The following is a 15,668-nucleotide window of genomic DNA, read 5'->3' as shown; positions in this document are numbered from 1 at the left end:
ACTCATTCCAGTGTTAGTGAAGCCTGAGCTTAGAGAGGTCAAGTACTTTGTTCAGAGACACAAACCAAGATGTGTTTAATATTTAATCCCCTATTGTCTCTACTAGATCATTTGTCTATTCTTTCCAATAAAATATAAAGACTATACTTACCTAACTGTATTTCTATGGGTATATAAGAATAAATACACATATTAAACATAAGTTTTTGACTCTATATCCATTAATTTTTAGACATGACTTAGATCAACAAATGCATACATTTCAAGTGTATAATTCCATGGATTTTGACAAATATACACGTATAAAACATATATTTAAAATACATATATAATATTAATGTAATAAGTGATAAAGTAATGATATGGCAACTGATATAATATGTATTTATAATCTTTGTACACCACCACAATCAAATCTGAAACATTCCCATCACCGTTTTTTTGTGTTCCTTTTCAGACAGCCTTCCCCCAACACAAGGCGTCTTCTCTCCATCATAGATTAGTTTTGCTAGTGTTTGAATTTTGCATAAATTGATTCAGAAGGAATAAACTCTTTTTCTTTTTTTTTAAATTTTATTTTAAGTTCCAGGGTACATGTGAAGGATGTGCAGGTTTGTTACATAGGTAAATGTGTGCCACGGTGATTTACTGGACCTATCTACCTATCACCTAGGTATTAAGCCCAGCATACATTAGCTATTTTTCTTGATGCTATCACTCCCCTTGCCATCCACTAACAGGCCCTAGTGTGTGTTTTTCCCCTCCCTGTGTCTATGTGTTCACATTGTTTAGCTCCCCCTTATAAGTGAGAACATTCTGTGTTTGATTTTCTGTTCTTGTGTTAGTTTGCTGAAGATAATGGCTTCCATTTCCATCTATATCCCTGCAAAGGACATGACCTCGTTCCTTTTTATGGTTGTACAGTATTCCATGGTGTATATGTACCACATTTTCTTTATCCAGTCTATCACTGATGGGCATTTGGGTTGATTCCAAGTCTTTGATATTGTGAATAGTGCTGCAATGAACATACACATGCATGTATCCTGGTAATAGAATAATTTATATTCTTTTGAGTATATATCCAGTAATGAGATTGCTGGGTCATATGGTATTTCTGGTACTAGGTCTCTGAACAATCACCACACTGTCTTTCACAATGGTTGAACTAATTTACACTCCCACCAGCATTTCTATTTCTCTGCAGCCTCACCAGCATCTGTTGTTTCTTGACTTTTTAATAATCACCACTCTGACTGGCATTAGAGGGTATATCGCTGTGGTTTTGATTTGCATTTCTCTAATGATGAGTGATGTTGGGCTTTTTTACATGTTTGTTGGCTGCACAAATGTCTTCTTTAGATAAGTGTCTATTCATGTCCTTTGCTCACTTTTTAATGGGGTTGTTTTTTTCTTGAAAATTTTTTTAAGTTCCTTGTAGATTCTGGATATTAGACCTTTGTCAGATGGATAGATTGCAAAACATTTCTCCCATTTTGTAGGTTGTCTGTTCACTCTAATGATCATTTCTTTTGCTGTACAGAAGTTCTTCAGTTTAATTAGATCCCATTTGTCAATTTTTGCTTTTGTTGCAATTACTTTTGACATTTTCGTCATGAAATCTTTGCCAATGTCTATGTCCAATAGTATTGCCTAGATTTCCTTCTAGGGTTTTTATAGTTTTTTTATTTTACCTTTAAGTCTTTAATCTGTCTTGAGTTAATTTTTGTATAAGGTGTAAGGAAGAGGTCCAGTTTCAATTTTCTGCATATGGCTAGCCAGTTCTCCCAGCATCATTTGTTAAATAGGGTATCCTTTCCCCCATTGCTTACTTTTGTCAGATTTGTCAAATATCAGATGGTTGTAGGTGTGCAGTCTTATTTCTGAGTTCTCTATTCTGTTCCATTTGTCTATGTGTTTGTTTTCGTATCAGTACCATGCTGTTTTGGTTACTGTAGCCTTGTAGTATAGTTTGAAGTCAGGTAGCATGATGCCTCTAGCTTTGTTCTTTTTGCTTAGGATTCTCTTGGCTATACGGGTTCTTTTTTGGTTCCAAATGACTTTGAAAATGGTTTTTCTAATCTTGTAAAAATGGTCAATTGTAGTTTAATGGGAATAGCATTGAATCTATTAAACTACTTTGGGTAGTATGACCATTTTCACAATATCAATTGTTCCTATCCATGAGGATGTATTGTTTTTCCATTTGTTTGTGTCCTCTCTGATTTCCGTGAGCAGTAGTTTGTAGTTCTCCTTGAAGAGGTCCTACACTTCCCTTGTTAGCTGTATTCCTAGGTATTTTATTCTTTTTGTGATAATTGAAAATGGGAATTCATTCATGAGATGATGCTCTGCTTGTCTTTTGTTGATGTATACAAATGCTTGTGACTTTTGCACATTGATTTTTTGTATCCTGAGACTTTGCTGTAGTTGCTTATCAGCTTAAGAAGCTCTTGGGCTGAGATGATGGGATTTTATAGATATACGATAATGTCATCTGCAAACAGAGACAATTTGACTCCTCTCTTTCTATTTGATTCTCTTTATTTCTTTCTCTTGACTGATTGCCCTGTCCAGAACTTCCAATACTATGTTGAGTAGCAGTGGTGAGAGAGGACATCTTTGTCTTGTGGTGGTTTTCAAGGGGAATGCTTCCAGCTTTTTCCCATTTGGTATGATATTGGCTGTGGGTTTGTCATAAATGGCTCTTATTATCTTGAGGTATGTTCCTTCAATACCTAGTTTATTAAGAGTTTTTAACATGAAGAGATGTTGAATTTTATCAAATGCCTTTTCTGCATCTATTGAGATAATTGTGTGGTTTTTGTATGTAGTTCTGTTTATGTGATGAATTATGTTTATTTATTTGCATATGTTGAACCAGCATTACATCTCAGGGATGAAGCCGACTTGATCATGGTGGATAAACTTCTTGATGTGTTGCTGGTTTCAGTTTGCCAGTATTTTATTGAAGATCTTTGCATCAATGTTCATCAGGGATATTGGCCTGAAGGTTTTTTTGTTATTGTTGTATCTCTGCCTAGTTTTGGTATCAGGATGATGCTGGCCTCATACAATGAGTTAGGGAGCCATTCTTCCTTTTCAATTGTTTGGAATAGTTTCAGAAGAAATAGTACTGGCTCCTCTTTGTACCTCTGGTAGAATTCAGCTCTAAATCCCCCTGTCCTAGGCTTTTTTAAATTGGTAGGCTATTTATTACTGCCTCAATTTCAGAGCTCATTATTAGTCTATTCAGATATTTAACTTCTTCCTAGTTCAGTCTTAGGAGGTGTATGTTTCCAGGAATTTATCCATTTCTTCTAGAGTTTCTAGTTTATTTGCATAGAGGTGTCTATAATATTCTCTCATAGTTGTTTGTATGTCTGTGGAGACAGTGGTATATTCTCTTTGTCAATTTTTATTGTGTCTATTTGATTCTTCTCTCCTTTCTTCTTTATTAGTCTAGCTAGGGCTCTATCTATTTTACTATTTTTTTCAAAAAAAAAAAAACACCATCTGGATTTGTTGATTTTGTGAAGGATTATTCATGTCTCTCTCTCTCCTTCAGTTCTGCTCTAATATTGGTTATTTATTGTCTTCTGCTAACTTTGAGTTTTGTTTGCTGTCACTCCACCCTTCTTTTCCTTCCTCTCTGTGGGTTGCACCAACCACCTAGTCAGCCCCAGTGAGAGAACCTGAATACCTCAGCTGAAGGTGCAGTATTCACTGACTGTTTCAGTTCTTCTTGATGGGAGCCGCCAAAGACAGCTGCTTCTAGTCGGCCATCTTGGCCCCTTCCCATAAATTCTTTTGCTATGTGGCTTTGCTGTTCAACTTGATATTTTTGAGATTCATCAGTGTTATTGTATGTGACACAATACAGTACATTCATTATAATGGCTGAATAGTATTCTATTGTATAAATGTATCACAGTTTGCTTTGTCAATCATCTGTTGATGAAAATTTTCATTACTTGTATTTCGTGCCGTTATAAATCAGGCCAGAATAAATATTTTTATACATTATTTTGTGATATATGTTTTTATTTTCTTTGGGTAAAAATGTAAAAGTAGTTGCTGGGTCATAGGTAAGTATATGTGTAACATTATAAGAAAGTGCCAAACAAGTTTTCCAAAGCTTTTTTTTTTTTTACTTTTTTCTTTCAAAAGCAATGAATGAATATCTTGATTGTTCTTCATCTTTCCAAATTTTGTTATTTTATTACTTTTCATTTTAGCTTCTCTACTGGGTACTAAGTGGTATCTAATTATAGTTTTTTTGCATTTCTCTGATCACTAAAGATAAAAATTAGGGTGTTTTAATTTTTATTATTGAGTTGTAAGAAGTTTTTTTTAAATAGATTCTGAATAGCAATTGTTGGTAGGATTTACAAACTAAAAATATATTTTCCCAGTTTGTAGCATGCATTAGCATTTTTTGTTGTGTTAAAATATACATAAAAAATTTACAATCTTAACTATTTATATGTACATATATATGTATATACACACTGTGTGGTGAATAACATAGTTTTATACTATTTTTATGTATGTGTGTTTTAAGTTATATAGAAAATAGAAAGAGGAGTTACAAACCAAAATAAAATAATACTGGCTTTTATATTTCCCATGTGCTTACCCTTACTGAAGATCTTTGTTTCTTCATTCAGCTTTAAATATGTCAACCCACTGCCTTCTGGTCTTCTATGTTTTCTGGTGAGAAATTGGCTGTTAATCTTTATTGAGAATCCTTTTTATGTGATAACCACTTCTCTTTTTCCATGTTCACAATTTACTCTGTCTTTAGCATTCGACAGTTTGATTATATGTTTTGGTGTGGATCTCTTTGGGGTTACCCTCTTTGGAGATACTTGAGATTCTTGGATTTTTATATCCTTTTCATCAAATTCAGGAAATTTTAAATATTCTTTCATCTTCTTTCTCTCTATCCCCTTCATCTGAGATTCTCATAATACATGTTAGCCTGTTTGATGACATTCCACGGGCACATTATGTTCTGGTTATCTTTCTCCATTCTTTCTTTATTTCTGTTCCTTAAAGCAAGTAATCTAAATTTTCCTATACACAAGTTTGCTGATCCTATTTTCTGTTTGCTCAAATCTTTTGAGCCGCTCTAGGGAAGTTTTCATTTCAGGATTGTATTTCTCAGCTCCAGAATTTCTGTTTGCTTCTTTTTAATAATTGTAATCATTTTATTAAAATTCCTGTTTCATTTATACATTATTTTCCTGATTCCCTTTAGTTTTTTTGTGAATGTTTAAGACAGTTGTTTTAAATTCAGCAACAGACCAAACAATCCAATTAAAAGAGAGGCAACAGACTTGAATAAACATTTCTCTAAAGAAGATACAAAAATATGCAAATGTACAATTAGCATATAAAAAGATCCTCAAGATCATTAGTCATTAGAGAGATACAAATTGAAACTACAGTGGTATACCACTTCATGGCTACTAAACTGGCTATACTAAAAAAAAAAAAGGATGTTGTGAAGGAGGAAATAACAAGTGCTGGTGAGAATGTAGAGAAATTGGAATCCTCATACATTACTGGCACAAATATAAAATAGTACAGCTGCTGTGAAAAATAAGTTGGCACTTCCTCAAAAAGCAAAACAAAAGATTACAATGTCACCCAGCCGCTCCACTCCTAAGTATATACCTGAAAGAAATGAAAATAAGAACTCAAACAAATAACTGTATGCAAACATTTGTTGCAGTATTGTTCACAATAACCAAAAGTTGGGAACGATCCAAGTGTCCACCAACAGATAAATATATATCCAAAATAAGATATACACATATAATGGAGTATTATTCAGCCATAAAAGTTCTGAATTTCTGAATATGGTTTAGCCTTAAAAACACTATGCCAAGTCAGATAAGCCAGACACAAAATAGCAAATATTATGACTCCAATTACAGGAAGTATCTAGAATAAATAAATTTATAGATACTGAAAATAGATTATAAATTACCATGGTCTAAGGGAGGTGGGAATAGGGAGCTATCACTTAATGAGTACAGAGTTTCTGGGGTGAGAAAAAATTTTTGGAGATAGTGGTGATGGTTGTACAACAGTGTAAGCATAACTGACACCACTGAATTATACATTGAAATGGCTAAAATGGCTAATTTTCTGTTATATATATTATATAACAACTTAAAAATACTTTTTAAAGAGACAATTGTTTTAAAGTCTTTGTCTACTAAGTCCAATGTCTAGGCTTCCTCAGAGACAACTTCTAGCAATTTATTTTGTTCCTTAAATGGGCCATACTTTCCAGTTTTTTGGTATGCCTTGTGAATAAAAAAAAAAAAGCTGTACATTTCAATGTTGTAATATGGTAACTCTGGAAGTCAAATTCTCCCCCTGATCCATTGTTTTCTGTTTCACTGATTGTTGAAGACTGTAGTTGTCTACTGTTTAGTAACTTTTTCTTAATTATTTTTGCAGAGACAGTTTTCTTTACATGTGTTGTCACTGAAGACTTTGTTTATTAGCTTGTGCTCAGCCAGTGTTTTAACAGAGATTTCCTTGAATGCCAGGAGCCAAAATAAGGGAATGAGAGAGAAAAGATAAAATAAAAATGTTTCCAGATCTTTGCAGATTGTCTCTGTGCTAGGGCCCTCTTTCAAACTTATCTAAGCTTACATTTTGTGTAGGCATCAGCCTGAGGTAAAATAGGGTCTTCTCAGATGTTTTCTGAGCATGTATTATTCCCTATGCTTGCGTGCTACAGTGTGTGCATGCATGTCATAGGGCAGAATTCCCCTGTATACATGGATGCTTTTAAATGCCATAATTTTTCTAAGACACTGTCTCCCAGCCTTTTCTTCCCCAGCTTTAGGATTGTCTTTTGTATGTGTCAACTGTAATCTTTCACCCTAGGCAGCTATTTGTTGCTCTTCCACTTTCCAGTGCTTTCCAGCAGGCTGAGGTGAAAGTATTGCTTGAGGCTGGGAGTTCAAGAAAGCCTGAGCAACATAGCAAGATTTGTTTCTACAAAAAATAAAAAGTTAACCAGGCAGGGCAGTATGTGCCTGTAGTCCTGACTACTTAGGAAGGTGAGGCAGGACCATTGCTTGAGCCCAGGAGTTTGAGATTACACTGAGCTATGATCATGTCACTGAAAGCCAGCACCTGGGCAACAGGGCAAGATTCTGTCTGAAAAAAATAAATGCTTTCCAGCAATGCTCACAGCTTTTGTAGCCCAGATTAGTTTCTAGTTAGGCAAGCAGGTATAACAGAGACAAGTGCCTTGTGTCAGAAATTCAAGTGGTCCAGGCCAGTTAGAGCAGGCATACACAATAATTTGTAAATAGGCTGTACTCTGCTACTTGCAGAATCCAGGGCTAAGATCTCACACTGGATTCATGTATTGTAAACTTCAAGACTGCTCCTGGCTTGGGAGGGGAGCAGGAATAAGTAAAAAATTAAAAACACTGCAAAACATTCCTCATGTTTAAGTTACTTTCTTCTTGATTCCTCGTTTGCTTGTGTGCTATAAAATTTTATCATTTTCCAGAGTTCTGACAAGATTGGTCCTGACAATTTCTGTTTGCTTTTGATGTTTCTAGCATGGGTGGGAGAGGACAGGAGGTTGGAGCTGCCTACTTTGCCACTTTTCTGACATCACTTTGACACTTTTTTAAAGGTGGAATTGTAGAACCAAGTTACTTATTTTTGTATTGCAATAAAAATGTGCCGTAGTCTATTTCCAGGGTTAATGAAAATGAAAACATGTCACAGTTTCCACCTCCTGTTCAAGGTTACAAAAATAAAATATAATATTTTTTTAGCATGTCCAAATAAATTCAGAATTTTTAATATTGATATAATTTAAAAATCAAATTCTGTTTCTATGATCTTTGTATATTATGTTACCCTATAAAAAGAATCATTCATCAAAAGTAACCTACTATAAAAATTGAGGCAAATTTATAAAATACTGGAAATTATGTAAAGAAATAATATTTTCAAGTAAAAACTGGTGTGTTAAACCATGTATCTTTTATGTACACAAAGCCCTCCTTAGTTCCAAAAAGCAAAACCCTCTACCTCCACATCTGTCCTCAGGAAAATTTCTTTACCACAAAAAAACACAAAGGACTACATGAGTTAATTTTCAGTATTGAGTTTTAAGATAGAATTTTGATGCTCATGGTAATACATTTGAGAACACAGGGTGTTTTGAGTTACAAATGCCCAGGTCTTTTTCATTCTGTGGTCCTACTCTGATAATAGATGTTGCTAAATATGTGACTTCATTCTTGTCAACTTCTTCCCTTTCTGAAAGTAGATAAAGATCCTTCAAAGAGAGAGAGGGAAAAGGAGAGCTGTAGAGACAGCAAAAATATGAGACTGGGACAGAGTTCTCTGAGCAGGGCTATATGCTGCCTGCTTTTCTAGCCATGCTCTGCTCTGGACGAGGGGTGTAATACAACCCTAGATAGGTTTGAGGATCTGAGAGTGGAAGACTTGAACTTGCTTCCAAAACTCAGGTTCAGGAGTTTTCACTGAGCCTCTATAGTGAAAGATTTGAAAATGTGGTGTTTGTAAGCTGAGAATGGCCCAGGCAAAATACAAATGTTACCATTAAAGCATGAGAGATCTTATTTTCTCTTATTTCACCAAGAAAGTTGTAGATGAGAAAGAGAAAAAAGAGAGCGAGAAAGAAAGAATACTTCAATGTACCTCAAAGTATCTTTAGCCATAATAAGGGGAGCTAAAGGGTAAGTAAACTGGACTATATAGAACTTAATACAGATATCTCAGAGAAATATCACCATGGGAGGTTGCAATGCTCATGAACAAGATAGGAAATTGTGTACACTTCAGCAGATGTCACCACAGGCAGACACAAACAGATGATCAGGTAACCCCACCTGACAAAGTAGTAATTTAAATGCCACTCAAGTTACAACAAATGAGAAAGAAGAAAAATCATTAACTAATTGCATTTAAACATCACTATATAATATCTAGCTAGCATAGACCAAAATTATGTTGTTTGGTATCAGACAAAAAAGGCACTTAATAGACTTCAGGTTAGTTTACAGAAATACGATAAACACTTAGAGACTACTATGAACACCTCTATGCATGCAAACTAGAAAATCTAGAAGAAATGGATAAATTTCTGGAAACATACAACCTCCCAAGATTGAACCAGGAAGAAATTGAATCCCTGAACAGACCAATAATGAGTTCCAAATTGAATCAATAGTAAAAAGCCTTCCAACCAGAAAAAGTCCAGGACCAGACAGATTCTGAGCTGAATTCTACCAGGTGTATAAAGAAAAGCTGGTACCATTCCTATTAAAACCATTCCAAAAAATTGAGGAAGAGGGACTCCTACCTAACTCATTCTATGAGGCCAGCATTATCCTGATACTAAAACCTGGCAGAGACACAACCAAAAATGAAAAAGAAGAGAAAAGGTCCAATATCCTTGATGAACATACATGCAAAAAAAAACCCTCAACAGAACACTAGCATACTGAATCCAGTAGCACATCAAAAAGCTAATCCACCAAAATCAAGTAGGCTTTATACCTGAGATGCAAGGTGGGTTCAACATATACAAATCAATAAATGTGATTCATCACACGAATGGAACTAAAGACAAAAACCACACTATTATCTCAACGGATGCAGAAAAAGGCTTTAATTAAATTCAGCATTCCTTCATGTTAAAAACCTTCAGCAAACTAGGTATTGAACGATCATACCCCCAAATAATAAGAGCCATCTATGAAAAACCCACAGCCAACATTATACTGAATGGGCAAAAGCTGGAAGCATTCTCCTTGAGAACCAAAACAAGACAAGGATGCCCATTCTTACCACTCCTATTCAACATAGTACTGGAATTCCTAGCAAGAGCAATCAGGCAAGAGAAAGAAATGAAAGGCATCCAAACTGGAAGAAAGGGAGTCAAACTATCTGTTTGTAGACAATATGATTTTATACCTAGAAACCTCATACCTAGAAACAAGGCTTATACCTAGAAGCCAAGGCTCCTAGATCCAATAGACAACTTCAGCAGTTTCAGGATACAAAATCAATGTACAAAAATCAGTAGCATTTGTATACACCAATAACATCCAAGCTAACAGCCAAAACAAAAATGCAATTCCACTCACAATAGCCATAAAAATAATAAAATACCTAGGAATACAGCTAACTAGGAAAGTGAAAGACCTCTAAAATAAGAATTACAAAATTCTGCTGAAAGAAATTAGAGATGACACAGACAAATGGAAAAAATATTTCTTGCTCATGGATAGGAAGAATCAATATTGTTAAAATGGCCATAGTGCCCAAAGCAATTTACAGATTCAATGCTCTTCCTATAAAGCTACCAATTTCTTCACAGAATTAAAAAAAAAGCTATTTTAAAATGCATATAAAACTTAAAAAGATCTTAAATAGCTAAGGCAATCCTAAGAAAAAATGACAAAGCAACAGACACATAGACCAATGAAAATGAATAGAAAGCCCAGAAATATAGCCCCACACCTACAACCATCTGATCTTCAACAAAGCTGACAAAAACAAGCAACGGGGAAAGGACTTCCTATTCAATAAATGGTGCTGGGATAACTGGCCAGTCATATGCAGAAGGTTAAAGCTGGACCCCTTTCTTACACCAAGTAGAAAAACTTCTGCATTTCTGGTGGGAATGTAAACTAGTACAACCACTGTGTAAAACAGTGTGGAGACTCCTTAAAGTACTAAAAGCAGAACTACCATTTGATCCAGCAATTCCACTACTGGGTATCTACCTAGAGGAAGAGAAGTTTGGTTTTCCATTCCTGAGTTACTGCACTTAGAATAATAGTCTCAATTTCCATCCAGGTTGCTGTGAATGCCATTAATTCATTCCTTTTTGTGGCTGAGTAGTATTTAATTACACACACACATATGTATATATGTATATACACATATGTGTATATATATACATATATACGTATATATGTGTGTGTATAATATGTATATATGTGTGTGTGTGTATATGTATATACATATGTGTGTGTGTGTATATATATGTATATATGTATATAACCAAACATCATATGTTCTCACTTACAAGTAAGAGCTAAACTGTGAGAATGCAAAGGCATAAGAATGATACAATGGACTTTGGGGATTTGGGGGAAAACGTGGGAGGGAGTGAGAGATAAAGACTACAAATTGGGTTCAGTGTATACTGCTTGGGTGATGGGTGCACCAAAATCTCACAAATCATCACTAAAGAACTTACTCATGTAACCAAATGCTACCTGTTCCCCAAAAACATACGGAAATAAAAAAGTTTTAAATATAATAATAATTTACATACAAAAAAGAAAAATTAACTCAAGAATGATTAAAGGCTTAAATGTAAAACTTAAAGCTATAAAAACCCTAGAAGGTAACCTAGGAAATACCATTTCAGACACAGGCCCCAGCAAAGATTTCATGACAAAGACTCCAAAAGCAATTGCAACAAAAACAAAACTTGACAAATGGGATCTAATTAAACTAAAGAGCTTCTGTACAGCAGAAGAAACTATCAACCGAGTAAACAGACAACCTATAGAATGAGAGAAAATATTTGCGATCTATACATCTGACAAAGGTCTAATATTCAGGATCTATAAGGAAGTTAAACAAATTCACAAGTAAAAAACAACCCCATTAAAAAGTGGGCAAAATACACAAACAGACATTTTTCAAAAGAAGACATAGACACAGCCAACAAACATATGAAAAAATGCTCAACCTCACAAATCATTAGAGAAATGCAAATCAAAACCATAATGAGTTACTATGTCACACCAGTCAGAACAGCCATTATTAATTGTCAAAAAACTAACAAATGCTGGTGAGGTTGTGAAGAAAAGAGAATACTTATCCACTGCTACTGGAAATGTAAATTAGCTCAGTCATTGTGGAAAGCAGTGTGGCGATTTCTCAAATAACCTAAACCAGAAGTACCATTTGACCCAGCAATACCATTATTGGGTATATTCTCAAAGGAATACTAATTGTTCTACCATAAAGACATGCACATGTATGTTCACTGCAGCAGTATTCACAATAGTAAAGTCATGGAATCAATCTAATTGTCAATCAACGGTAGACTGCATAAAGAAAATGTGGTACTTATACACCATGGAATACTACAGAGCCCCAAACCCCGAAACAAGATAATGTCCTTTGCAGCAACATTGATGGAGCTAGAGGCCATAATCCTAAGCAAACTAACACAGGAACAGAATCTGCATGTTCTCACTTGTAAGTGGGAACTAAACATTGAGTACACATGGACAAACAGAAGGGAACAACAAACACCAGGGCCTACTTGAGGATGGAAGACAGGAGGAGGGACAGAGATGGAAAAATCTACCTATCCGGTACAATGCTTACCACCAGAGTGACAAAATAGTCTGTACAGCAAACCCCTGTGATGCGCAATTTACCTATATAACAAACCTGAATATATACCCTAAATAAAAAGTTAAAAAATAATAATCATTACTTTTTGCATACCTGGGTGCATGGCATATAATCATGCACATTTTTGAATCAGAAAATGTTAAAAGTTGTCTACTCTAAACTTTTTTCATTTTGCCAATAAAAAAGAAAAGGTCGGGTGTGGTTAACAGACTTGCACAAACTCATCAATGTAATTAGTGGCAATGTCAGAACCACGATTCAGTGTCTTTTCTAGTTAAGGCATCTGTCTGCTAGATGAGACTGCCTCGCTGACACTATAAAAGCTGTATTAGTATTTCTGTGATACAAATTATTATTTCAAACTTCCATGTGAATTGGGAAAATACTTATGTAGGGTTGACAGTTGTGCAGCTATAGCTTATCAGTTTATTATTCTCACTTTCAATGAAGATTAAAAATATATCATATGAATATGATATGTAATTTTGCTTCAGGGTTTGCTAGAGGCAAGAAAAAGAACTTTTATTATTAATACTCCTCAAAACAATAGTGAAATCCATCTTCAAATATTTGATCACAAACCCGTCTAATACATACTTAAAAATTAAGTGGAAACCCAATCTAGAGTAAATCTGGCTAAGTTTATTTTGACTAATACAAGCATATTGCAACTAGAAAGAAATTTTAGCAGTTTTTAGACATATTTTTCAATCTTTGATTTTTTTATATAAATGCTTTTATATATGCTATTTCAGAGCTTTGTTATTAAACTAGTTGCTCTAGGTAATACTAAAAATCCTTTGTACCCTAATCTTTTCTTAAAATTTTATTTCTTTTATCATGAAAGCAGAAGTACAAATATGTGCAAAATGTCTTGTAAATTTTGGTGAGGTAATTTATATTTCATGTCATGCTAATTTTGTTAAGATTACTGATCTAGTACACTTCATTTCTTAAAATCAAATCATTTTATTACTTTTAGGCTTCATACATTCTCAGATTTGTAGCCTTAATATGCCTTTTTTTCTAGAATTGATAAATGGATATTTTTTCTTATATAATCATTATCATTTAATTTAACTGTTTTGGAACATTCCTACATATTCCAAATAGTCATCTTCTTATTCTACTAATCACAGAACCAAAAATAACATTGAATGGACATTAGTGTTTGCAAAGGGTTTTCATAAACATTAAAGCATTTGATATTTAAAACAATACAGTGAGATATAAATCATTAGAAAATAAGGGTATATTAATAATAGAGTAGTATTGGTAGGAAAGTTTATCATTCCCATTTTAATGATGAATTTTTTAAAAAACCTCCGAGAGTCTAAATTGCCCAAGATAAAATAGGTAGTATTCCTTCTATATCTTAACTTAAATGTTAACAGAGGATTTTATTGTAGAATAAAATCATTTTTAGTAAAACCTTTAAAAATATTTTATAAGTGTAAAGTACTAAAAATGTAAGATAGTGTTATCTAATCATAAGTAGAGAGAAAAACAATATGGACTTAACCATATTACCCTGAAGATGTGTGAAGAGCTGTCTGACTCCTGCTGAGGAACTAAGAGAAGTAGTAACAGAAATAAAAGAGAAGTTAGACACATTCTGCCATCCCTTTATTTTGTCATTAGAGTGACTTGGTAATATTAGGTGCTAATGAGAAAAATGAAGTCAATATTCTGAATTCAGACTCCTGGGGGTACTGTTCTAAAATATACACTAAGATATATGTCTATACAGACAGCCACTATGGCCAGTTGGTTGGATGTGAGTTTATTTAACTTTTCTATACCTTCAGTGTGTTTTGAAAGAAGCTGGTATGAGTGGGTTGCTAAGTAAGATGTAGTGAGACACAGTAGGCCAAGGCTCCCCCTGCTGAAAAAAAAAAAATCACGAAAAACAAAAATCAATTTTATTTTAAAGATAGCAGAGAGCTGTGAAAGCAATAAGGAGTCAATGAACTAAAATTCAAGAAAAGGAAGATTAAATGTGATGAATAAAGAGTATAAGCCGTCTTTCATGAAGCCAAGTCAGACTTTGTGAGCAGATGAGTTAGGAAAAAAACTTGGTTTTCAAAATTGTTCCACTTCATAATTACACATAAGAGAATGTAGAGCTATATTATATTTTCGTTGTTGTCATTGTTTGCCCTCACTAAAATGTAAGCTCTGTGAGGACAGGGACTTCTGAAATTTGAATTGCTGTAGCACCAAATCCTAGAACATTTCACAGCTCATAAGAAACTATCAATCAATGAATAAATGATGGTTAAAAAAAAGATTCCCAGAGCTGGAGGTCATTATTCTTAGCAAACTAACACAGGAATGGAAAACCAAATACCACATGTTCTCACTTATAAGTGGGAGCTAAATAATAGCAACACGTGGACACATAGAGGGGAACAACACACACTGGGGCCTACCTGAGGTGGAGGGTGGGAGGAGGGAGAGGATCAGGAAAAATAACTGATAGGTACTAGGCTTAATACCTGGGTAATGAAATAATCTGTACAACAAACCCCATGAAACAAGTTTATCTAACAAACCTACACATGTACCCTTGAACTTAAAATAAAAGTTAAAAAAAAAAAGGATTCCCAGAGAGAAAAATGGAGCTCCTTTGTCAGCCACAAAATAAATCTGAGTACTGTTCATCTACTTTACTAGTACTGAGTCATGAGTAGCTAAGGACTTGTCAGCTCAGCACATTTGAAAAGTCAAGCATACAGATATATTGAAAGGAGAACAACTGCAAAAGTTTCATGTAGATGGAGTCTGGAGAATTATGATAAAATGAAATTTCTTACATTTCCTATTTGAAAACGGAGAATAATCATCCTCATGGATGATCTCTATAAATGCTCTTCATTTAAAATGCAGTACTTCTTTTTAGGGACTGGCAGTTTATAAACAGAATACTGTGAATTGCTTATGTGGAAAAAATGCATGGAACAAGAGTCATCCCAATACACAAATATATGCTAACAACTCACCTGATAAGAGAAAATGGGAAAGTATGTAAAATTTAAATTGAATCCATTTAAAAGACATTTCTTAATACTCTCAGCTTTTCATGATATTGCAATTTTGTATTGAATGAGATCTTGGGAAGTCACTTAGGACTTATGCTTAAATCACGTGCAGTAAGGAAAGGAATCATCATAGGAATCAATTTTTAAAACAAGCATTTA

Source organism: Pongo abelii, chromosome 8, assembly GCF_028885655.2.
Source record: "Pongo abelii isolate AG06213 chromosome 8, NHGRI_mPonAbe1-v2.0_pri, whole genome shotgun sequence".
Classification (NCBI taxonomy): domain Eukaryota; kingdom Metazoa; phylum Chordata; class Mammalia; order Primates; family Hominidae; genus Pongo; species Pongo abelii.
This window is presented reverse-complemented; position numbering follows the sequence as displayed.